Here is a 25,928-nt window from a genome sequence, read left to right on the forward strand (position 1 = left end):
CCAATGTGTGTAGGAGTAAGGCTTACAATAATTTTCCTTATTTTCTAAATGATAAGCCTAGATCCTATATTTTCAATGGTAACTGTTATGCATGCAACAAGTTTGGGCATAGAGCATTTGAATGCAGGTCTATTATGAATAACACTGGAAGATATCCTTAGAGGACCCAAGGAGTTGGTCCTAAACCTTTTGTGAACTAGAATAAAAACTGATTTAATGCCTTCAATCATCAGTCAAGAAGTGGTAGCTATCAAGTGGCAACCGGATGGAGAGAAAACTGTTTGATCTATCATAATCATGGTCACACTACTGCAACATGTAGAAGGGAGAACGACAACATGAATAATGGACCTTGGAGAGCACCTGGATTGGTCTGCTATCACTGCAACAAACTGGGTCACATTGCCAGATTCTATAGATCAAGAAAGAACATATCTGATGATATACCAGTCACTATGGAAGGAAAGATTGTTGTTGACACTGTTCAAGTGGATATGAACAAAACCTAGAAGAAACTAGCAGTGTTACAAGAAGAACTGGTTTCTGCACCTAGTGTGGAAATATCGGAACTGACAAACTAAGCTTTAGAAAAGCTTAGGGGGACAAACGGTAAATGTTTCGAACCCCCGGTTTACACCGGTAAAAGACCTTAACTGGTATACAATACCTATCATTTGGCAGAAGACCAGAAATGATAAAAAGCAAATTAAGGTTTATGCCCTAATGGTGGAGCATTAATTGCAGTAGGTGAGGAATATGTTTAAAAGGAATTTTCAAATCATTTGTCACTATCATTTTTGAAGCGAAGAAGGTTTTCAAGTGTAGAGCAATGATAAAGTGATTTGTGCTATGATTCAGAGAAAGTTGGAAACCTTGAAGGAGATTCAAATTCAAATTGCAAATGGTCAAGTGAAGAACGCAAAGCGGTGATTCTACAACCGACAGAGTGTGAGGTGGAGAAGAATCTGAAAGCCCTAAATTCATGATTTTCGAAAGGTATTTTTTGAGTTTTTAGTTTCTATCATGGCTTCTGCATCCCATACTAGCTCTAGTGCATTTGTCGATTCAGCAAGCTTTATTCAATAAATATAATGCCTTATCACAAGTTCCAGCTAGTCTGATAGTAGAAGAGGGAATCTTAGATTACATAGATTGTAAAATCGAAGACCTGGGGTCTCTAGCAATTCACTCATAGCTAGGTTTATTTTGTGGAAAAGATAAAAAGATCAAACTGGAGTATAGTATTTTGGAGAAGAAGAAGCACCACAATGCTGTTTATTTCCTGGAGGATTTCATAGATGATCACATTAGGATCATTCTGAGTAGAGTTAATGGTGACAAGATGTACCTGGAAAGAATGCATGATATTACACCGCAAGCAATTCATGTCGTCACCAGTTTCTGCAATACAAGGGAAGTGCCAGCCCTAAGGATGGTAAGCAAGACTGAAATGTCCAAGCTCACCAGTTCAGTGAGCGACTCACGAGGTATGACAATCAATTCAATCAAGGACAATTTGGTCAAGTATGCCTGCATGGTGATAGGCTACCGAACATTCTCTACCAGCAAACTTAACTCTATATCTACTACAGCGGTAAATGTCGCTTACCGAATGATCAAGGAGGATGCATCATTTGACCCGTGCACCGATATGCAAAGGCAACTCCTGTTGAAACTTAAATCGATCAAATAGGATAATGCATTGAGGTTCAAGTTTGGACAACTACTGGTTGGTTTGTTCTTTTACTTCCAAGGCTACTTTCCAGGAGTAGGTGATGTCCAGTGGTCTGCTGACCAACCGGTAACCAAGCAAATCAAGGAAATCATTCAAGTAGTTGGAACTGGTTACCCTGAAGTTTTGAACAAGTACTTTGATGAGTTCAGACACAAAATGAGTCAGAGGATGAGAATATTAGGAGATATTGTCAAGAAATATGAAGATGATATCTGTTTCACCATTAAAGTGGATCAATGCATAATGGAGGCTGTTGAGCCCAGATAGGAGGAAGTGGAGCCTATGGGCTATGAGGTAATGAATGATATGTTAGAAGGATATGCCTCTACCCTTAATGCCTCATCACTCGATCCAAAGGCAAGGAGAACTGACACCTACCTAGAAAGGATAACACCAGTTAAGGAACCCTCAACAAAGAAAGGAAAAGAACCTTTAGTGAAGAAGGCAAAAGTAGTACCGTCAGCATCGACATCGGCTACTACAGCTAGTCCTACAGTGAACAAGTGATCACCGGCTAAAAAGAAACTGGATGTGGCACCTGCTAAAGTGTTTGAGAGAAAGAGGAAGACAAGGAATGCCTCAGCAGACTCAGAAGAAACTATGTCTGAGGAAAAACCAAAGAAGACACGACAAGAAAAGAAAAAGACAAAGAGTGAACCAACATCATCGGCACTGGTAAATATTGATATCTCCTCCTACAAACCTTTGACACATTGTCAAAGAACTATCAAAAATATTAGGAGAAAAGTGTTGAATGATTTGATTGATTGTTTTGATGACTTTAATGATGATGAAAAGGAAGCGATTGAAAAAGAAATCATTCAGTATTTATGTGTAAATGACCGGTCACCTTCAGAAATTAGATCTGAGACACTAGATTCTTTGTATAAGTCCTTAGAAAACAAATGGCGCATTGCCATAGAGAAGGAATAGGAAATGAGAGAAAGTTTTTGCTGAACATTTTCCTGATATATCAAATTTAGAACTGTTTGAAGTAATGAATAAATACAAAGGCCTCTTCTTCATGAGAAGAAGAAGACTCTTGTTACTGGAAGGGAAGGGTCAAGAAGTGCTCAAGAATACATACACCCTTGCTCTAGAAGCTCTAAAGATGCATAGAGTTGCTGAAGCCAATAGGAAGGCTGAGCAAGAACCAACAATAACAAAACCGGATGAAGTGTTTGATGATGAAGGAAACCTGGTTGTTGAACCTATCAACACTATTGATGTTGATGCTCTAGATGGAGAGGATGTTGCTTAGGGTACACAAGCAGAATAGGAAGTAAAGCAAAAGGAAACAGAGGACAAAAAGGAGGAAGCAAAGAAGCAAGCAAAAAAGAAGAAAGCATATGAAGAGAAGAAGAAGAAGGATGAAGAGGAGAGGAGAAGAAGAAGAAAGATGAAGAGGAGAAGAAGAAAAAGGAAGAAGATGAGGAGAAATAGAAATAAGAAGAGAAGAGAAAAGAACAAGAGAAGAAAAGAAAATAAAAGGACGAAGAGAAAAAGAAACAAGAAGATGCAAGGAAAAAGAAAGAGGAAGAGGATGAGAAGAAGAGAAAGGAAGAGGAGAAGCGAAAGGAAGCAGAAGAGAAGAAGGAAGAGGAAGATAAGGTAGAGGAGAAGAGGAAGGAAGTAGAAAAGAAGAAGATAGAGGAGGGTAAGAAAGAGGAAAAGAGAAAAGAAGCAGAGAAGAAGAAGGTAGAGGAGAACAAGGAAGCTGAAGTGACAAAGAGCACGCAGATGGAGACACCTAAGGCAACTAGTAGTCAAGCCAAACTGGCTGACCTCACTAGTCCCATTGACCTCTAATCTGCAAGTGAAATGGAGCTACTGCAGAGCATCAAGGTTGCTCAAGAACACCTTGAGGTGTTAAGGAGGAAGGAGGAATATGTGATCCAAGCTGCGGTGGACACTCTTACCGGTTTGTTACCCGGTACAAACCTCCCCAGTACCGACTCATCGTTGGCACAACTAAAGCTCCTATGCACAGTAGTGGATGATCAAGTGTAGAGCTTAGAGGAGGTAACAGAGGAAAATGCCAAGAAAGAGCATCAAAAGGCTCTCAACATTGCCTTGGTGAAGAATCTTAAGGAGCTCCGGTCTGAGCTGCAAAAAGCACAGAAGGATATAAGGAATTCTCTGGATGAGGGGAATCTTCTACTTAGCAAGATTTGCCAACCCCATCTATTTTGTGATGACGTGCTTGCACAGAAGCAAAAGCTTCAATCTGATTTGCAGTTATATATGAGTACCTTCAAGCTGCCATACGACTCTTTTACAACTTATGGGCAAACCGTTCATCGATTTCACATCTAGTCTACCAAATTAGAGTTGGAAATAAGCACCTGGTCATGAGATTTGCAAGAGCTATAATTGGTTCTACTCCCACATCTGCAAATACTTTAGAAGTGCTATCTTAATTTGGATGCCTTAACGGCAACACAGGAGATGAGCACATTAGATGCCATGGAAGAATAGGTCTCCCAGATGCAGATAGAGAAAGAAGTAGCCAACTCCCTACTTGAGTCCTGGTCCTTATCTATGAAACAATTTTTGTAGGACTTCAAATCTATTTTTGACAAGTTTTATTCCTTATTGTCATAAACTCTTATTATTTTAATCCTAATGCCACAAGTGTTAATCTATAATATTTTATTATCATTGTTGGCAAAGGGGGAGAAGTATAAATTTTGAATGTTTTGATGTATACTTTCATGTTATTTCTATTAAGAAGTAGTATACATTGTATTTTCTACAAAAAGGATAGTGTATATGCTTAGTGGGAGTAATTTTGATTCTGGCATATTTTTGTAAAACACTTAGATGTCAAAATTTCCTAAGTGTTGCCATCAATGCCAAAGGGGGAGATTGTTGGCATTTTTGATGATTATGTTGTGATTGTCATTGATGGACACACACTCGCATTGATATCAATATTGTATGTATTAGTTAAATCTCAACCGGTACATATTCCAACCAGTATGATGCATTATAGTCTTTAGACTAATGGTGTTTTGCAGAAAGTGATTACCGATCTAAAGTGGTATGTTAACCCCAAGCGGTTTGAGGATATCAAGTGGTATGAAGGATCAAAGCGTCAGAACACATATTTCCCAGTCATCATTTTGTCAAACCGGCAACCAGCATTTTGCTTGAACCGGTATTTTGTATGAACTGGTAATACACTGTGATGAGTTACCATCCACCAATTGTTTGACGGTGCCAACACTTTTACGGTGCTTTCTGTGTCATGTTACCAGATATGTCTAGATGCATTGAACCTAGGAAATTGTATTGTAATCCTATTGGACCAACATGAAATCAGATTCCTTTATAAGGACATCATATCTAGGGTTTTAGGTTGTTGTGAAAAAGTTATTGCTAGGGTTTAAGGTGGTTGAGGAGTTAGAGAGAGTATGAATGTGTAGAAGACTGAAGTAATGCTGAAATGCATTAGGAACGAGCTATCAAGGATCTAACCAAGCAATCTATGCTATTTGCCAGATCACTCACTTGTTGATTACTCACATCTTCAACAAGTTTGTAGCCCTTAACCGGGTAGGCCCAAAAACCTTTTGTAAATCCTCTAACAAGGTGGTTCACATCTGTGGATCTAAAATCCTCTAGCAAGGTAGTCTTTAATCAGACTTATCTCCTAACAGAGATTGAGATTCCTAACAGGATCTATTCTGGTAAAGAACATTGTAAGACCTTCATCGGTCTAACCTTAACCAGTCTGGTTCCTATTCTACAGATAGTTACTTGTGAGTTCCATCTCACCGTGGTTTTTCCCATTTGGGTTTCCATGTCAAATCTCTTGTTTTATGGCGTTTGTGCTTCTGTGGGTGAATGCATTATTTTCTATTTGGTTTGCATGTGTGTTAACCGGTTTGTCTATTAAACTGCTTTACCAGTTTACTATTAGTCTTGCAAAGTGTTTAAGTGCAAAGATTTTTGACATACTAATTCACCCCCCCTCTTAGTATTCATCAAGTACTCCCAAACGGGTACCATGCTCCTATCACCCTTAGTAGATAATCCTGGATATTGCCTCATTGAAGCAGCCACATAAACCAGGTATGAGGTCATATAAAATTTCAGTGTTACTTTGACCTCCTTTAATTGAGCATAGAGAGCATTGCTAATCTGTTCACCCCAATCAATTCTTGTTGCTCCTTTCTTGATTATTTTCATGTAGTAGCACATCCAACTTTGAATGTAATGCGAGTCTTTTAACCCCCTCACCCTTGATAACATGGTGACCATGTCATTTTAATCCTTATTGAAATCACTCATGTGAAAGCCCTTAGGCCATCGTGAGGTTAGGGAACCTCTTGCAGCAGAGAGAAAATAGTATTGATTACCTTCTTGCATTTATCCTCATTTTTCTCATAGTACTCTTGAGCACTTTCTTGAGTAATATCAACCACCTCTTCAACTTGGGAACCTTTGAAGACACTATTGAAAAATACACTGTCTAGGGTCATGATGACATTCTAATCTTCATCTTTCACCTATCTTGTATTTGGATCAAAGTGATCCGCTACTGCAAGCACAAATTCTGGATCATGAGCTGCAACTGGGAAAGATGCATATTTATGCAACTCAGAGTTGAAGATGCATATTTATGCAACTCAGAGTTGATGAGATTAGTTAGGCGAGCAAGAGCCTTCTCAACTCGGTCAATGAATTCTTGCATATTTATGTGCCCAATTCCATTGTCTCTGATCTCCTTGATATTCGAGTCTACTTAACTCTCTGGGTACAGATTCAAGTACTTGTCGTACTTGTACTTCATCTTTCTTGATGATGTCTTACTTGGAGAAGATTCCAACTGACTTGAGGAAGGCTTGGATTTGTTTTGAGGGAGCTTTGACATTCATGATGACTGCATTCAACACTACAGATTAGCTCTTCATCATTATCAAAATTAATTTTTCTCAAACGGATCAAAAAATGGGACTTATAACAGGCTTGGGAGTAAAACTGCCAAAAATAGTAGGTCGGGGAAAAACGTCCAACATTCTCTTTTGAAAAGAAAAATTGCACATCGGACTTTAAAGTCCAATGTGAAAGGATAAACACCTTGATCAACACATCAAAATTTAAAGTTTGATGTGCAAGGGTAAATAATGTTGATTAGCACATCAAATTTTAAAGTCCGATGTGCAAACTCGGGGTAAGTTTTCAACACATCGGACTTTAAAGTTCGATGTGTGATATGGGGAAAATAAATTAGCACATCGGACTTTAAAGTCTGATGTGCACACAGGAAAAAACAATCGGTTGACATGTCAATTTTTAAAGCCTGACATGTCAACCAAACCTTCACATCTCCGCATATCGGACTTTAAAATATGACATGCAGGGATTCCTCCATCCAGCTACATACCAGATGTTAAAATCCACTATGCAGCATGGAAAAAGAATACTCTAGAGGAATTAGATTTTAAAACCTAATAGTCCTCTCAACACAAAGCAAAAACCAAAAAAGAACAAAACAAGGTAATGAAAATGCAAAATAGGGAAAGAAACCCGAAAAGAAAACATGAAACCCTACCTTATCTGCAACGATGATCAAAAAATCTAATGATGGAGCGATCCAATCAGAGTTGCAGTGAGCAAAGAGGTGGAGGGCATGTGAAGAAAAATAAAACACAAATGATAATGAAGAAATGAACCCTAAAATAAATAAATAAACCCCAAAAATTATCAATAAATGTGAAATTAATGACTAACACGTAGTGCATGTCAGACTTTAAAGTCTGACATGCAGGCTAAAAACCCTTGCAAGTCAGACTTTAAAGTTCGACATGCAATCTCTAGCCAAACATTCTACAGTTTAGATTTTAAAGTTTGAACTACAGAGGAAGACTACCTACAGGTCAGAGTTTAAAGTCCGAATGGCAGGCTTAGACCACTTGCAGGTCGGACTTTAAAGTCTGTCTTGCAGGCTAGAAAACCTAGCAAACACACATCAGACTTTAAAGTCTGATGTGCATAAAGCTAAAAGGACCCTGCAGTTCAAACTTTAAAGTCCGAACTGCAGGTAAAACTGAAAACTTAGAATAACTAAGAAAACACTAAAAACAAAAAAGCAAGAAGCTAAACGAGCTATTCAACGAAGTCGATTAAGCTCTCCCAAAGACCGTAAGGTATGAAATTGACCAGTTTCATAGGGTTGCCTCACAATTTTGGCCATGCTGAAATTGAGGACAATAGGTTTAACTTCTCTTGACTGTTTATGAATTGAGTGCCTGATTATCAGTGAAAACTATAAACTCTTTAGGCAATAAATAGTGCCTCCACTTCTTCAAAGACTGAACCAAATCATAGGATGAGTATCTCCTCTTGGCATCATTTATTTTTTCACTAAAAAAGGCAATTCGCCTTCCTTCTTGACTGAGTACTGCCCCAATAGCCATGTGGCTTGCATCACATTCTACCTGAAATATCTTGTTGAAGTCTAGCAGGGCAAGGACTAGTTGTTCTGCAACTTTCTTCTTTAAAGTTTCAAATGAGTCATCTCCCTCCTTCGTCCAACTAAACCCACACTTTTGTCCTCCCTTTATGGTATCAAGCATTGGTGCACAAACATGACTAAATCCCCTTATAAACTTCCTATAAAAAGTTGCTAAGCCACGGAAACTCTAAACATCATTCATAGTTTTAGGGGTTGTCCAAGATAGTATAGCACTTACCTTCTTTTGGTCCATTTTCAACTCACCTTGTGAGATTACAAAGCCCAAGTAGAATATCTCCTCCCGCATGAACAAACACTTATCCAAATTTATCATTAGTTTCTCTTCATGTAACCTTTTGAAGACCATATCTTTATGTCTGAGGTGCTCTTCCTTTGAGTGGCTAAAGATCAAGATATCATCAAGGTATACTATCACAAACTTGCCTATGAACTCCACCAAGACCTCATTCATCAACCTCATAAAGGTACTAGGGGCATTGGACAACCTAAATGGCATGTATATCCACTCATATAACCTCTCATTGGTTTTAAAAGTTGTTTTCCATTCATCCCCTGGCCTTATTCTAATCTGATGGTATCGAATTTTTAGATCCATTTTGGTGAAATATTTTGCACTCCCCAAGCAATCAAGTAAATCCTCTATCCTAGGGATTGGGAACCTATACCTTATAGTTATCTTGTTGATGGCCCTTGAGTCTGTGCATAGCCTCCGAGTGCCTTCTTTCTTGGGTGCAAGGATAGTAGGTACTGCACATGGGCTTAAAATTTTGCCAATTAGTCCTGATTTTAGCAACTCCTCAATTTGTCTTGCCATCTTTGCATTCTAGTTTGGAGTAAGCTTGTATGCTGATTTATTTGGTAGGGTAGAGCCAGGGATCAGATCTATGCAATGACTTATGTTTCTCAGCGATGGTAGGGATCTTGGAATTCCATCAGAGATGATGCCTTTGTACTTGTCAAGTAACTGTCTGATTGCAGGGTCTATGTGCCTCTGTCCTTCTTTCCTCTCTGCAAACTGCTCCTTCTTTGTCACCTTGGACTTGGGAATGAGGGCATAGAAAAATACATCCTTCTCTGGAATCTCCTTCATGAACTACTTTCCTTCTACCAAAAACACTTTAGCATCTTTCCCCTTTGGTTCCATCTCATTCTCCATCAGGGGTAAAATTTCTATCACCTTACCATCCTTGGTGATTAAATAGGTGTTTCTAACCCCATCATGATAGGCCTTCAAATCAAACTGCCAAGGTCTCCCAAACAAGAGATGACATGCATCTATCTTGGCTATATCAAATAGCAATCTATCCTTGTATGATCCAATCTGAAACTCTACCCAAGCCTGCTCTTCTACCATTACTTGCTGACCTTGGGTGAGCCATGAGACCTTGTAGGGGTAAGGATGTGGCAACCTTCTCAACTTAAGCTTCTCTACCATTTCAAGAGACACAATATTTTCCTTAGACCCAGAGTCTATCAAGACCTTGCATACCTTTCCTCCTACCTTGCAAGTAGTTTTGAAAAGAGACTTTCTTTGTGGGGGCTCCTTGTCAGGTACCTTCATGGTGGTTACTGCTCTCCTCATCATCAAGGCCTCTCCTCTTTCAGGGTAACCATAACTATCAAGAGCATTAACACTTTGATAGGTGTTTGAACTTGCCAAACTTTGGCAATCAGATTCCTGCACCAAATTGCCCCTCCTTTCTCCCATGGAGCTTGTAGCCTTCTCCGGACACCTATTGGCCATGTTCCCTTCTTGGTTGCAGTTGTAGCATCTAGGAGGTACTCTGCCTTGGGATCTTCCTCTAGAGGATGGTCTTTTGCCCCTAAAGTTCCCTCTTTGATTGTAGCCTCCTCCTTGGTTATAATTTCTCTCTCCTCTGCTGCCTTCTTGGCTAGACTCACCTTGATATCAAAAATAATTTCCTCTACCTCTGAAAGGGCCTCTTACCCCTCTTTATTGTCTCCCCTTGCCTCTGCTATTTTTCTCCTGCCTCCTCTTTAGCTTCTCCTCCACCTTAAGTGCCAACTGAAAACATTTTTGGACTGTCTCTAGGGTGTGGAGGTTCAAATCTTCTTGGATGGAAAATCTCAGTCCATTGAGATATCTCACCACCTTCTCATCTTCACTCTCCTTTACCTTGGTCTTCACACACAACTTCATGAAGTCCTCTATGTAGGAACTCACGTCCATCTCCTCCTGCTTCAAGTTTTGTCTTCTCTTATGAAATTGGACATTATAGTCCATTGGAACATAGGCTTCCTTCACCAAAGCCATCATCTTCTTCCAAGTAGCCACTTTTCTCTTTCCCTCTTTCACCCTCTCATCTTGGATGAAAGTCCACCAGGTCAGTGCAACCCCTTTCATTTTGTATTGGGCCATCTTCACCCTTTGGTGCTCTAGTATGTCTTCACTCTCAAAGAAATTGTCCAATGAGTCTATCCACTCCATCACTGTATCAGGTTCCATCTTGCTTGCAAACACTGGTAGATCCAACTTCACATCTATTGATCTTATTTCCATGGACTTGAGGACACTCATCAGGGGTCTCTGGTCTGCAGGAACCTCTAGTTCTTTCTACCTAGGGATCTCCTCTTCATCCCCTTCTTCATCTCCTCTAGAGTCTCTCTCTCCCCTCTCCACTTTTCCCTTCAATTGGTCCATTTGATTTCTCAAGGCCCGATTCTTAGCCTTGACTGCTCTACTCTCTGCCATTTGCATCTTCACCAAGACAACCAACTCATCATTGGTCATCCTTGATGGGATATCTTGGGATCCCTCTTCATCTGACATCTTGTCCTCTTCTTCGGTCCAAAGTAAACTCCTAAGCTCTGATACCACTCTATGTAGAACCCTTCACACACCTAAGGACAGGTCCAAAAGGTGCAGTGTGATCCCTTCCAAATGGTAACAAGGATCCTACAATAAGGACTCCACACCTTAAGGTTTGAACTACTGACACTCCTCTAGACTAGCACCTACTCAAGATGAGTAATTAGCTTCAACATTCCCAACATGCATCACCGTGATTCTTTCTCTTAGGAGCCTTGGATTTGGTCCAATCATGACATATAAGTACTCTTCCAAGCATTGGTTTTAGACTTAGGCATCAATGCCCTATACCTCCTTTGGAAACCTACCCCCTAGGCTAGTAGCCCTATTTGATGGGTATTTTGCCCTTAACTCCAAAATATTGAACACAAAAACGAAAACTATTTATCATTCCAAATACCCTTTTAGGAGTTACATTCATCCCCAAAATGGTTTGGCAAGATTTACACTCTAGTGGTTTGAAACCCTTAGAAACCTAGAGACCTAATTAGGGCGATTAGGCTTAATTTATAAAGCAACAATAATTTCTAGATTCCTAGCTAAAAAAAAAATTTCATGAGCATGTGGGGGATGGTAAATAATCTCTAATTCTAGGGTTGCATGCTTGGAATCTACCACTACCAGATTTTAGGGTGACTGCCCTAATTCTGGCTAAGGTAGTCACATAGAGATGCCTACCTAGGTTTGCATCATACTCTCCACAACCAAGCCTTCCCTACAAAAACCAATGAAAACCTTAAATTAAATTGACCAATCCTATTCTCCACCAAAGGAAATGACTTCTAGAGGAAGGAGGTGCAATATATGGCCATTTTTAGGTAAAAACCTAGCCAAACCCTTGCTTTCTGAGTTGTAGTCAGCAAAATGAAGAGTTCTCACTACTCCCAAAAGATCAAGACCTAAAAACACTGCCAAAACAAAGGTTATTCAACCCTCCATCTTCTCCATGAATGGTTTTCTCAAATCCAATCCATACAAGGACTTACAGCCTCTACAAACTTAGAATTTCTAGGAAAAAACTCAATTTCAGTATTTTATTGCCTTCAACTTTCAATCCACAATAACTCTAACCTTGGGAATCATTTACACAAGGCTTATATCCTTCCCTAATGGTTTCTAACCAAATTTTGAAGAGGTTGGAACCATTGAGAGGCTTACAACAACCAAAAGTGGAAAAGTTGCACTTTTGCTTGCAAAAGTTGCATTTTCAAAAGTTGCACTTTTTGACAAAGTTGTCAATTCACATCAATTTGGAATAAACACAACTTGGATCAACCAAACATCACCTACACACCCTAAAATCATATCAAACATCAAAACAAATATCAATCTACCTCTTATATACCAAATTGTCCAAATTGGCTTATCAAGTTGCCTAATTTGTGACAATGGTTTACATGGTGGGGTCCTTATTGGATACATGAAAATTTCACAAATGAAAGACATTCACAATGATCCTAAGATCCTAATCTTCATCATAAGGTCCATGATTGGCTTGTTGAGGAGGTTCTCTTGCACCAATTATGCTTCTCCATATCACCCATAGTGAAATGGACATGCAAAATCCAACAATAAGAGTCTCATCAAAATCATTAAAAGGACATTGGAAAAAAATAAGAAATCGTGAAATTCAAACGTGAAGATGGAAATATGGGTTGACAGGATAATAGTTAATAAGGCTACTAGAAATTCACCTTTTGAATTGGTGTATGGGACATAGGTAAGGCTACCTGTAAACAACCTGCTTCATTTGTACAAATTTATCCATGAGAATGATCTGGAGATGCCTGATCCAATAAATGAAAGGATGATTCAACTTATTAAACTAGGTGAGACTAGGAGTGAAGCTCATAGGAAGAATCTGAAGTTACAACAAAAGAGTAAGTACCTATTTGACAAGAAGGCATCTAACAAGAAATTCAACATCGGTGATCTAGTGCTGATGTGGAATGCAAGAGCTCAGGAAAAGGGAAAACATGGAAGAGTTGAAGCCTTACAGTTGGGCCCGTATATTGTTGCAGAAAGGAATGGTGAGGATTTATATTTTCTCATAGACATGAATGGTGAAATACATGAATTTCTAGTGCATGGACAGTTCCTCAAGAATTTATTTGCTTAACAATTTTCCATGCACAATAGCTTAGGTTATGTACATATGTAATTAGTCCTTGGTCTTTTTTTTGCGTGGTCGGTCTGCTCCCTAGAGAAGTCTAGAGTTTTACTTTGATCCATGAAATTAGGAATTCCCAATTAGAGTCATTGTTAGGAGTGGCCAAATTTTGTTTTTATCCCTATTTTTGTTATTTCCTAAATCTTTGAGGGTAAGGGTTTATTAAATTTTGACCAGGGTTTTGTTTTTATTCATGGTGTCACATAAGGTCTCTCTCCTTTTCTATTTTGTCATTGACTGCCTGTAGTAGCTCATATGATTTTAAGTTACCATTATGAGTGTTTTACAATTTTGAATTACCAGCCTCGTGTCCTAGGTCCAATGTGTTTGACCGGTTACCTCACCAAGTGTTTTAATTTTTAAAAAATTCTTGATTGCGGTCCTAGGTGTTAAACCCTAAGTCCCTTAATGATCCTAGAAGCTATGGCCCTGTTACCCATGACTTATGACCATGTGAAAAATAATCCCTTAGTATCAGCTCTAGTGTTTTCATATGCTATAGGATGACGGGGTCAGGCATGTGCTTCTTGCAAATCTTTCCCCACAAGGGTCTTAATGTCTTATTTCTAGCCATGTGGAATTGTGAGATACATGTTGATGGGTGTTAGTTCTTACCCAGTAGGCTCTTACTATCACCAAGGTGTGACATGCAAGATAACACGAGCTATTTCGATAAAGGGAAATTTCACCCCGCATAGTTGATACCAAAGATGTTTAGGTAGCGTATGACAACAAGATCAATACAACGAAGAAATGATGACCACTCAACTATCCCTTAGAAACAAATAGAAGAAAAGTCTTGCGAGCTAGTAGGGTGTATTGTTAAAACATTACCCCACCATCTCTTGCAAATGAGTAGATTTCCACAACCAAGGCATACAATGTATAGAAAGGAACTCAGTAGGATAGCAGGAGTTAGCTTGAGATGCTAAAAAGTCTTACCCCATAGGGGTTTTTGAAGGCAGAAGACAATATTTTAGGCTAGTGGGGGTTAGCGTAAAAACACTACTCCACCATCCCGCGCTAACATTAATATAGAATGCACAATGTTTTGGGTTAGCGGTTATAAAGAAAAAGGCCTTCCCCACTATCCCACACAACCAAAGGAAAGACATGCTTTGCCAAAGGAAATAGATGTGACAGAATGAAGAAAAGATATCCTATGGGATACTGGGGGATACTTAGGAAGCGAGATAAGGAATATGGAGCGGGATGGCGGGTTAAAGGTAAGATGCTTACCTTGCTACCCCATGGGGTATAAATATAGGGAGATTTATGCTACGAGCTAGCGGGGGAGTACATATGAACAAAGGTGAAGGCTCCACTATCCCGCAACATGGAAAATGGTTGAGTAAAGGCCCCACAGGATAACAAATAACAAGGAAATAAGAAGGCCCAACTATTCCGTAGGGGAAAAATTTGTGCTAAAAACCAAAGTTGAAAGACTTAGGAAAAATTAGAGGTGATAAAGAGGTGAATTACATGGTTCCATGTCAGCAGTCAAAGACATCAAAGCATGATATCAACTGCTCATTTGTGGATGATGATGGAGTATGAATCTTCAAGCCACCAACTTGCTGAAGCACACACAAATGAATTAATGGTGGCATCTCAAAGGGCAATAAAGACATAATTCAAAGCATAACCATTCACTCTATGATCAAAGAGTGAGCACAAAGTGACCAGAGGTGATCGAGAGCATTTTGAGAGCATCAATGGTGACTAATTTCACTCAAAGAGAAAGTAAGGAACCATTCAAGCACTTTGTGAGTTCTAACAGAAAGGAGTTAGTTTGCAGGGTTTATGTAGAAGAATAGGTGTTGTGTAGGGTTTGTTCATAAAATATATAGTCAGCAAGGCCACTCTAATAGGCTGACTTAGAAAATGGGTGATGATTTTGAGTGATTTTTACATTCATTACATGGACAAAAGAGCCATCAAAGGCCAAGCAATAGAAGATGAATTGGCTGAAGCACCATTGCTATTCAATCATCCATAGCATATTAAATTTCCAGATACAGATGTTCTAGAAATTATAACACAATCATGAGTACTTTACTTTGATGGATCTTACACCTAGAATGGGTCAGGTGCTGGAATCCTATTTGTCACTCCTCAGGGACACACAATCCCAAGATCCTATAGGCTGATGTTCCCTTGCACAAACAATATATAAGAATATGAAGCACTGGTCACTAGCATCAAGGTGGTAGTAGAATGGAACATCACAGTGTTATTAGTCTATGGAGATTCTCAATTGGTCATCAATTAGGTAAATGATGACTATCAAACAAAGGATGGCAAGTTGATGTCATACAAGAGAATGGTGGATGACTTTAAGAAATATTTTGTTGAGATCAAGTTTGAATAGATTCTAAGAGTAGACAACAAGGCTGCAGATGCCATGGCAACCATCACCTCTCTTCTACAAATACCAGAAAGGGAGAATCATTATGAGTTCCTGGTGGAACAAGTGTTTCTCACCGCCTATGATAACCCTAATTCCCAAGTCGTATGCCACCTAGTTCATTCCGAATCTCCAACTTATGGGAAAATATATACCTATTTGAAAGACAATACCCTTCCACTTGATCTATCTCAGACCCAAAAATAAAAAATTATCTGTCAAGTAGCTTGTTACACCTTAACAATTGATATTCTTTACCGATGAGGTCTTGATGGTACTCTCCTAAGGTGTATAGAAAGTGATGAATTTGAAACCGCCTTACGAGAAATTCACGAATGTATTTGTGGTACTCATTCAAGTGGTCCTACTCAAGCTAAGAAAATTCTAAGAATGGGATACTATTGGCCGAACATGGTAAAGGAATCCTATCAATTTGTGAAGAAGTGTCAAAAATGACAAATCCATGGAAATCTCATACATGCTCCAGCATAGGAGTTGCAACCGTTCACCGCATCATGGCCATTTTGTTAGTGGGGACTCAACCTATTGGGTAAGATCCATCCCTCCTCCTCAAATGGACACAAGTTCATAATTATAGCCACTGAGTATTTTAGAAAGTGGTGTAGACACCTAAAATTAATTAAATTAATATTTAATTAACTTTAGCTTGTCAACATAATTAACGAGTTTGATTGTGTTAATTCCCTTCTTCTTAAGGTTAATTAAATCAAATTTAATCAATCGTATACCTATAGTCTAAAAATTAATTTATAAATTAATTATTTCCCCATTCTTCTAAGGCCACCTCTACCATTATTTCTTCTAAAACCCACTTAGTTAATTAATTTTAATTAATTAACCTAACTAAAGTGATTCCTACAAATCACTTTCCCTAATCTCCATGTGGCCTAATTAATTCTTCCAGAAGCATGCTTATCATTATTTTCCCCATTTTATATTACTCCACTCATGTCACATCAACCATGAGACTTTCAAATAAATTCAAATTTCTTCGAATCCCCCCATGCATCCTTTATTTTGTAATTTTTAATTCCTCTTCCCTCTCCCCAAGGAATTTTATATTCCTCTTTATTCTCCCCATGCACCTTGATCCATGTCTTCTCTCTCAAATCAAATCTCAACCCTTCTTCCCAAAGTCAATCTTGGTCCTCCATTTGCCTCCTCCAATCTTTAAATTAGGGTCTCCTCCCCTTCATTTTTAATATATATCCAATCAAGTAATCTCATGTTGTTAACATAGTTGTAGAAATCCATCAAAAACATCATCATTATAGGAAAGAATTCATTGCATCCATATCCTTATCATGTCCTCATGATCCCTCATCAAATCCAAATATATCCATTCCCATCTAATTCAAATCCAAATCTTATCAAATCACCGACCAATCTTTTTGTGCATTTCGAGAGCAATCCACATCCCAAAGAAGATCACATCCAATCAAGTAGAGTGATAGGGCGCCTCTATTTCATCATTTTCTCAATCAAAGGAACAAGAGAGATCTTCTCTTGCAAGGTATAAATTAGTTAGTTCATTGTTCTCATTTGGTTTTATATGCTTATTTGTGTTTAAACTAACCATCTAACACCTTGCTCAATTTACCTTGCTTCAAGTCAATCAAAGCTATCCATTAACCACCATTATCGACAAGAAAATATTCTCCTTCATTTTGAATTACATCATCTCCCAATACAACATTCCTAGTTCCATTATCACTGATAATGGTAGACCCTTCAAAAATCAAGATGTGCAAGAAATATGTGAAATATTCCATATCTAACATGGCTTCTCCACACCTTATTATCCTCAAAGGAAGGACCAAGTAAAAGCTTCAAATAAAACCATTTTGAAAATCCTAAAGATAACAGTGAATGATGTTGACCAAGATTGGCATGTACAAGTAAACCCTGCCTTATGGGCATATCGAACTAGCATATACACACCTACCAGAGCCATACCATAGGCACTTGTCTATGGATTAGAATCCATTTGACCCATTGAGGTCGAGCTACCTTCACTTAGAGTGTCACTAAAAGGACTCATCCTAAATGAGGAATATAGGGTAAACAAATTACAAGAGATGGAACTGCTAGATGAGTGTCATCAACATGCTTTTGATTACCTAAAAGCATATCAATGCCGGATGTTCAGAATCTATAATCATAGGGTGAAGCCAAGAATGTTTCAAGTTTGTGACTTGGTACTAAAATAGAATCCCCACAATCAACAGGATTGGGAAAAGTGGAAAATTTGAAACAAATTGCCTAGGTCTGTTTGTCATCATGTCAACATATGGTTTCAGGGCATATAAATTATCTACATCAGAAGGGGACCTATTTGTTGAACCTATCAACAACACCCATCTCAATTATTTCTACATGTGAGTCATACAATGCACAAAAAGTCAAAAAAATAAATAAATAAATAAAAAATAAAAATAAACAAATCAATCAAAAAGGTGCAATAAAAGGAAGTAGTGAAAACCTAGCAAAAGGCACTATTTTTTATTGATTGGCTCTTCTATCTATCAGTACATATATCATACCATCCACTTTTCACTATCATTATTCATATCCATACAAAAAATTGAGTGTACATAATCAACCATTGCAGAAATATCTCATCATGGCTTAGTGATCATCGGATATATCCATAATAAAAGGTTGTGTCTGTACTGGGGGCAAAAACTTGAACTCAGTGGGGGAAATTCACTTTGAGCTTACACAAGTAGACAACTAAACAATGAGATAGGCACATCAAACAAGGATCACAAAATCAATAGTGAACATTGATACCAAATTCCCAAACATGTACAAGTAGAATCCAAAACAAAACCAAAATCCATTAGCATGATGTTTTTTTATGACAAGTAATACAAATAAGAGTGAATGTTGATATGTGGTAGTTTGATTTTTGTATCTCCAAAGCAACTCAAGGATGTCTTAAACTAGAGAAGCAAGGAAGGAGTTTGATTTTTTTCTTTGTCTACTGTCTGTGAGTGAATCCTTAATACTATGCAAATTTTTCACAAGACATGATCAGTAACACATCATTGAGGACATTTCAGATTTGTATAAAATGAAGATTAATTATTTCTTGTTTTATGCAAGCAACACTCAGGTCATCTTGGTTCAATTATACCTCAAGGCTTGTGTCATTTTGCGATATCAAAATTGATGTAAGTTGTACTCAGGTCATTATGGTTCAATTATACCATCGATGTTTGTATTAACTTTTGAAATTTTAAAAGCTCAATGATGATAAAAAGGGCATAACAAAAGACCGAAAGAATTACAACATTCCATAATTAGGCTTGCCTGGTTAAAATCCTCATTTACATCATTGCATTTAGTTGCATTCATTATGATTTCATTTAAATTGCATTTCAAATAAGTATATCCATCCATGAAATAATTACATCTGAATCTCTGACTGATAGATCTCTACAAGCTCGCCCAGTATCAATAAAATGTCAATTATCAATCACTCAATCAATCAGCTATCCTATCTGCTAAGTGGAGATTTTAATAAATATCTTCGCACACTGATCATTGAAGCTCATTCATCATGAATTCACGCAATCATCACTTTTTGAGTTTATATCATTGATTCTCATCAATCATGAGGTCAATCAAAATCACCATATCGGTGATTCTCATCCATCATGAGGTCACGCAATCAATCAAACCTATCAAATCATCAATCTTTGAGTTTATATTATTGATAGTCATCAATCATGAGGTCAATCAAACTCATTCAATCATTCAATTAGTTGAAAGCATCAAGGAAATCAAGTAATTGACCTTTTTAAATGATCATATCCTTTTATTAGGAGATCAATTTCAAATTGAAAGATCCTAAAAAAATTAAAGTTTTATCAATTGATCTCCCGAGGGGGCATACTCGCATCATTATCCAACAATTAGTGTCTGGGGAAAATTGAAAATTTTATCAACATCATCAGGAAAATTCTTCTTTGAATCAACTTGTCACCACACATCACTTCAAAGAGGGGCAAAATGTAGACACCTAATTCTGTCCACTTGATTAAATGAATTTTATATTTGTTTAATTATCATTGATCCAACTATTAATTAAATTCACATTTAATTAATCTTTTTCCCTTTTCGAACTATTAATTAAATTAATATTTAATTAATTCATCCCTGGCCTTTTCTCCTATTAATTAAATAAATTATTTAATTTACTTGATTTAATTCACTTAACCAAATTCAGATCAATAATTAAATAAATAAATCATATTTATATAATTAAATCCTCTCTCACATTTAAATAATTTAATATTTATTTAAAATCCCCAAATCCCATCTCTCACATTTAAATAAATTAAAATTTATTTAAATCCTTAAAATCCCCTTTTCACATTTAATTAAATACCCTTTTGACATTTAAATAAATAAATATTTATCTAAATATATCCAAGAAAAGTTGCAACCAATAAATTGAAATAAATTAATGTTATTCCAATTAAAACCCTAAAACCCTCCCACTTGCATTCTCCTACAAAATCTACTTGATGACTAATCCCTTCTTCTAGAATATTCTAATCCATTCTAATTAGCCTAATATCCTCTTAAACATTTTCACATTCCTTAAGAAGGGGTCACTTCTCAAAAACATGCAAAGTCTTCATAAATAATTAAAGGCTTTCTGTCTTCAACAAGTTAACCTCTAAAGTCTTCCCAAGTATGTAAGGCTCTTACATAACCATTAATGGTTAACTCAATCTTGACCCTTGGTTAGAGACTATCTCTCTAACTTAACATCCTTTTAACCCATAGGTCTTTTCAAACATTCATTGATTTGACCATGGTTGTCCCTTTAACCCTTGCACAAGAGTTTATCCTTTGGATAAAGGCTTTGTCCATTAACTCAACCTTAACCAAACCCCCAAGGGTAACCCTCGTGTCTCTTTAGGCATTTAATGCCTTATCTCTCTCCTCTCAAGTCTTCTCATGTTGACACTTGTCAACATGGGATTGGTTTGAGAGTGTCACATGGATTGAGGACCATGCAATCCTAGCCCTTGTTAAGATAATTCAATCTTAACCATCCAATTGCTCATTTCTTCTATAAATAGGACTCATCCCTTCATTATCAAGGGTCACCAATTCTTAGTCTTAGAATCCACATTTTGTCTCTCTTTGTTTATCTCATAAATCTTAAGCATTTAGAAGCATTTTTATCATTAGCATAACATATATCATTAGTATAGCATATCATGTTAGTATATTATTTCATGATCATAGCGTAAAATCTACGTCATAGCAAGATTTGTTATAATCCATATAGATCTTATTTTCATTTTCATATAGATCATTTATCAACTCATCACTCATTCTTTAGGTTGTCATTCTAAAGGTTAGTTGCTCAATAATCTGAGAGCAACCATGACTTGAAGAATCCTTGGAGATAGAGGACAATGGAATGTCTTGGAAGGATTACTTATTTAATTTATTTAATTTATTAGATTCTTTACATATAATGTTTCATTGGTATGTTTTCTATTTTGCTTTTAATTATCTGACACCACCTTTTAGACATACATTTTTAGTGCCCACCGTGGGGCATACCCCCAATATTTCTAATAATTTGTGAGCAAGTTCAAGTATGGGTTTATGACAGAATACCAGAATAGCGCATTGATCTCAAAATTTAGCACTTTTAGCTTATACTTTAGCACATAAGAACTCTAAATTGGCACATATAAGGATCATAATAGCACATACAAAGAATCTTTCAACGTATTCATTAAATATTCCTTCTATCTTCTATGCTACTTCTTTTAGTTCATTTAATCACCAGTAAAGCATTTAGGAGGTCCAGTGCAGTGCAGTTATTATAAATTTTAGCACTTAGGCTCGGTTTTATAGCGCTATTTCAGTGCATCTATCGAAAATAGAGTTAAAATCTGTAACACATAAGAAAATTTTAGGCTTGTGATCCCAGAATGTTGGACTAATCTTTTAGGTGTTTTTGTAGATTCTAACTTAGTTTGCAGGTACGAAGGAGCTAGATTAGCTTTTAATTCACTTTTTGTTCCAAGTTTTCATTTTCTTGCTACAAAAGTTTAAAAAGAACTCAAATTTCCTTCTTGCAAAAGTTAAAAAGAATTCCACACTTCATTTGGTACTAGATAAAAAAGAACTACATTTTTTTGGTGCTATAAAAGGACTTCACCTTTCTTTTTTCCAAAAGGTTAAAAAGAACAACAAAAAGAACCCTTATTTTTGCAAGTAGCTCTCATTGTCTTTTGGTGAAACTTAAAAAGAACATGTGGATTTTAATTACAAAGGGTAAAAGGAACAAAGCATGCTTCATTTTTTCAAGGTAAAAGGAACAAGCCACCTTTTTCAAATCTCAGAATTCTTGTTTTTCTTGCAATTTTTTTTTTCAAAAGTTCTTCAAAGTTCAACTTATTGCCATCTTGGTTAAAATGAAAACCATGTTGGTTAGATAAATATCTCCATGTAGAAATTAGATCACATTGTAAATGTTAGGATAAAAAGAACAAAATATTGTCCACTATGCTTCGAAAGTGATAGGTATATGCTCTCCCCTTAATTTGATTTTTACGCATCTCACACAAGTGTAGAAAGTGAGGGAACCTATTAGGTAGTCCAACTTCACCAAGTAGTCACGGCTTTTGCCTTACTTTTTAATTTATATAGCCAGCTGAAGAAGTATCGCTTGGGTCATTCCCTCTCACTTGGCCTTTTGGGATACTTGGGAGGTAAGCCCTTCTACCTAAATAAAGAAGATAATAAAAAAATTTCTTACACCCAAGGTCTAATGGAAGGTGATGGGAGAGGATACTTTTGTTATCACCTTAAGGATCTAAAACACAAAATATGCAAAAAGAACAAGACACTTCAAACAAGTTAATTTACCCCAAATAAAAATGACTTGACCCTAATTAAACTAAAAAGAGAGAGATACACTAGAATACCCCTACAAGCAAGTGATTAGTAGTTTCTAATGATTACCCCAACTTGCAAGCAAACTTGTTAGGTTAATTTTAGAAATACCAAAACAAAATATGAAAAGGGGTCTTCGACAACACGATAGAAACAGTTGCACCACTTCGTTAGCCCACAAGAGGTTAGGAAAAAAAAGAAAATTAAAATGCAAGAAAATTAACCTTAATTTAAGGATTTGACTCTTCACAAATTATGTTGCATCAAAATCAAGATCATAAAGAACAGAACCTCTATATAATTCTGAGAGATTTCCATAAATGTAAGAATATCTGAAAAATTTGCTAATTTACTCTCAAAATTATTTTTTTATGAAAATTCATAAATAATTCAAAATTGGTCCAAAAAATATGATTTGCAAACTGAGCACTCCTGGTACCATTCCAAACTTGCAAAAAAGATTTTGTGCAAAAATTCTCAACCATTTATGAGATATGATCAAATCTTTGCAAAACCTTAATTTTTAAAGATTCGATTCTTCACAAATTATTTTGCATCAAAATTAAAATCATAAAGAATAGAACCCCTGTAGAATTCAGAGATATTTCCATAAATGTAAGAAAATCCAAAAACTTTGCTAATTTACTCCCAATATTACTTTTTTATGAAAAATCATAAAAAAAATCATACATAATTCAAAATTGATCCAAAAAATCTTATTTTCAAACAGAGCACTCTTGATACCATTCCAGACCATTCACATGCTTGGTATAATTTGATCTCCATTTTTTCCTATCTCCATTGATCTTGTTTAATATGATTTATCCTAGATTTTGTATTGTGCACAAGAGCTCAACAAAGAATGAATTGTGGTTGTGAAGTCGCTTGATCGCATGAAGATTGATTGAACATTGATTAGTTAGATTGCTAGATTAGGGTTGATAAGGATGAAGGAATCCTCTTATATAGAAAACACCTTAGGAAATGAAGGGCTAGGATTAAGAGGTGAAAGGATAAATGGTCAGCTAGGATTAAATGGTAGGTACAAGAAATAATAAAATATGAAGGGGGTAGTTAGGATAAAATGAAGAGATAAATGACAAGTGTCATGGAGGGAAAAGGCTAATGAATTAATTAAATAAATAAAAATTCATTTAATTAATAGAGGAAGTGGGGCCAATTAAATATTTATTTAATTTAGGGAAATGATAATATAAATAAATAAAAATATTTATTTAAATAAAGAAAAGGTTAGAAAAGGCTTAGTGAAGTAATTAAATAAATAAAAATATTTATTTAATTAGGACATGACAATTTTAGGTGTCTACGCAAACTAAATAGATATGAAATATTTTTAACGGATATTAAAGTTAACATTTTGATACGTTACAAAGAAGAGACAAATGCATCACAACATTAGAAGGAATGGTTCCTAAATTTTTTAATTTGTTAAACCTTTGAGGGACTATTTAGCAAGAATTTTTTGGAAACAAATATCAAATGGAAATTTAAAAATATTGTCAATTGAAGATGTTTAAGTGATAAAATGGTTTCATCATTATTTTCTGATAATATTAAATAGTAAAGGGAAGAAATTAATGTTTTCTTAACATTATCAATTTCAAGTGGTTGCCCATTTTACTTTGTAAAGATTTATAGGAAATGTAAAACTACTACCACCTCTAAAAGTGTTGAATCTCTTGGTGGAGTACAAATTTTCAAAGAGAAGATGGAATATGCCATGTCCCAACTATCAAAATGTTGATGTCACCCATGTGCCACTTTAATTACCAATTTTGATTTTTGTAAGGAGATCTAAATAGTTGATCATTGTACCTAGCTTTTGAGTGCCTTATTTCTATAAAAGGAAAAGTAGTGGATTTTTTTGGAGTGAATAAAAGGAAGGTCCCAAGAGCTCCAAGAGATCCCATTGCAATTATTTTTAGGGATATTAAACTAAGGTTTGAGATTATTTATAATTCTGGGAAATTTAATTGAAGAATAATGAATTCTCACTCACTTCATGGTTCCCTAGCTCTTTATATTAGTGAATTTTGTTTGTCTAAACTTACATATTTATAAACTCGATGTCAATTAAAGTCATATTTTTTAATTGTAAACCATACATAACCATACACTTATCATTTTCTTTGAAATATCAAACTATTGCACTAATATTTGGGTATATTTGATCAATTTATCTATGTGATAAGTTTTCGTTTGGAGATTTGCACTATTTGTGTGCAATTATGATAGTGCCCAGTGAAACAAAGATGAGTAATGATATATTTTATAATTCCAAATTATATTCATAAAACATTGTTGAAAATTTTATAATTTATAAACCTTTCCTCTTTCTCACCCTATCTTTTTTTATTTTTTTAAATCTAAAAATTAAAGTTTTTTTTTTGGGTAAGCACTTTTGACTGGAGATATGAACTAGTGAGATCACAAGGAGTACCTCATCTCCATAGCAAGGGCCAAGGAATCCTCATTAAGATCCTCCTTCACAACCAAAGAGCACAATTATTAATTCCTTAGCCAACACACATAGAACAAGACGACCAACGAGCACCTAACGGGCAATCAGCTGACTCGATCATGCTCAAATATCTCCATTACCTAGCTCAGCATGCATCACAAAATCCTTCCTTGGATGGAGAAGTCAATAAAGAACTACAGTGGGTAGTGGGATGACAAATCCTGAGTCAGCAAATAATATCCGAGCTTGGGCAGGGGCTGGGCCTAAACTATCAACCTCCCTACTGAAGGCTCACAGTGGCCAATCATTGCGTCACGGGGATATCCCCCCTAAAAAATAGTTTAAAGATTTAAAGAATCAAAATATTACAAATTAGATATCATAAAGTGTTCTTAAATGCATAAAATTTAATCATATTATAGATCATAGAGTACTAAAATAATGTAGGTAGTGCAGATAAAGTTATTTTCTATATATATAGCATCCTAAATTGTACTTCTTTACAACTTAGTCCACATTTTTGGCCCTCACCTTAGTGTTCATCTCCCAATGCTTAACTGAGACCTAATTATGCTTACATCATGCAAATATGGTCTTGATTTGACTTCAAACACCACATGGCCCCTTAGTTCCAGCCCTAAGATGGGGTAGGACCAGGGTGTGACGCCTTGGTCCTCATTGGGACCAAGGCACCACACCTTGGTCCTCCCTATTTGGGCCTCCCTTTGAACCCTTTGGGAATTTTCAAATTTAGGTGGGAAAACTAGCTCCATGTCAGCCTATGTTAGAAAATTAACATGTTCTTCAATGGGAAAGTATATAAGGAGGTTTTCCCCTCTCATTTGGATATACTAGATATATGA

This window comes from Cryptomeria japonica, chromosome 6, assembly GCF_030272615.1.
Source record: "Cryptomeria japonica chromosome 6, Sugi_1.0, whole genome shotgun sequence".
Classification (NCBI taxonomy): Eukaryota; Viridiplantae; Streptophyta; class Pinopsida; order Cupressales; family Cupressaceae; genus Cryptomeria; species Cryptomeria japonica.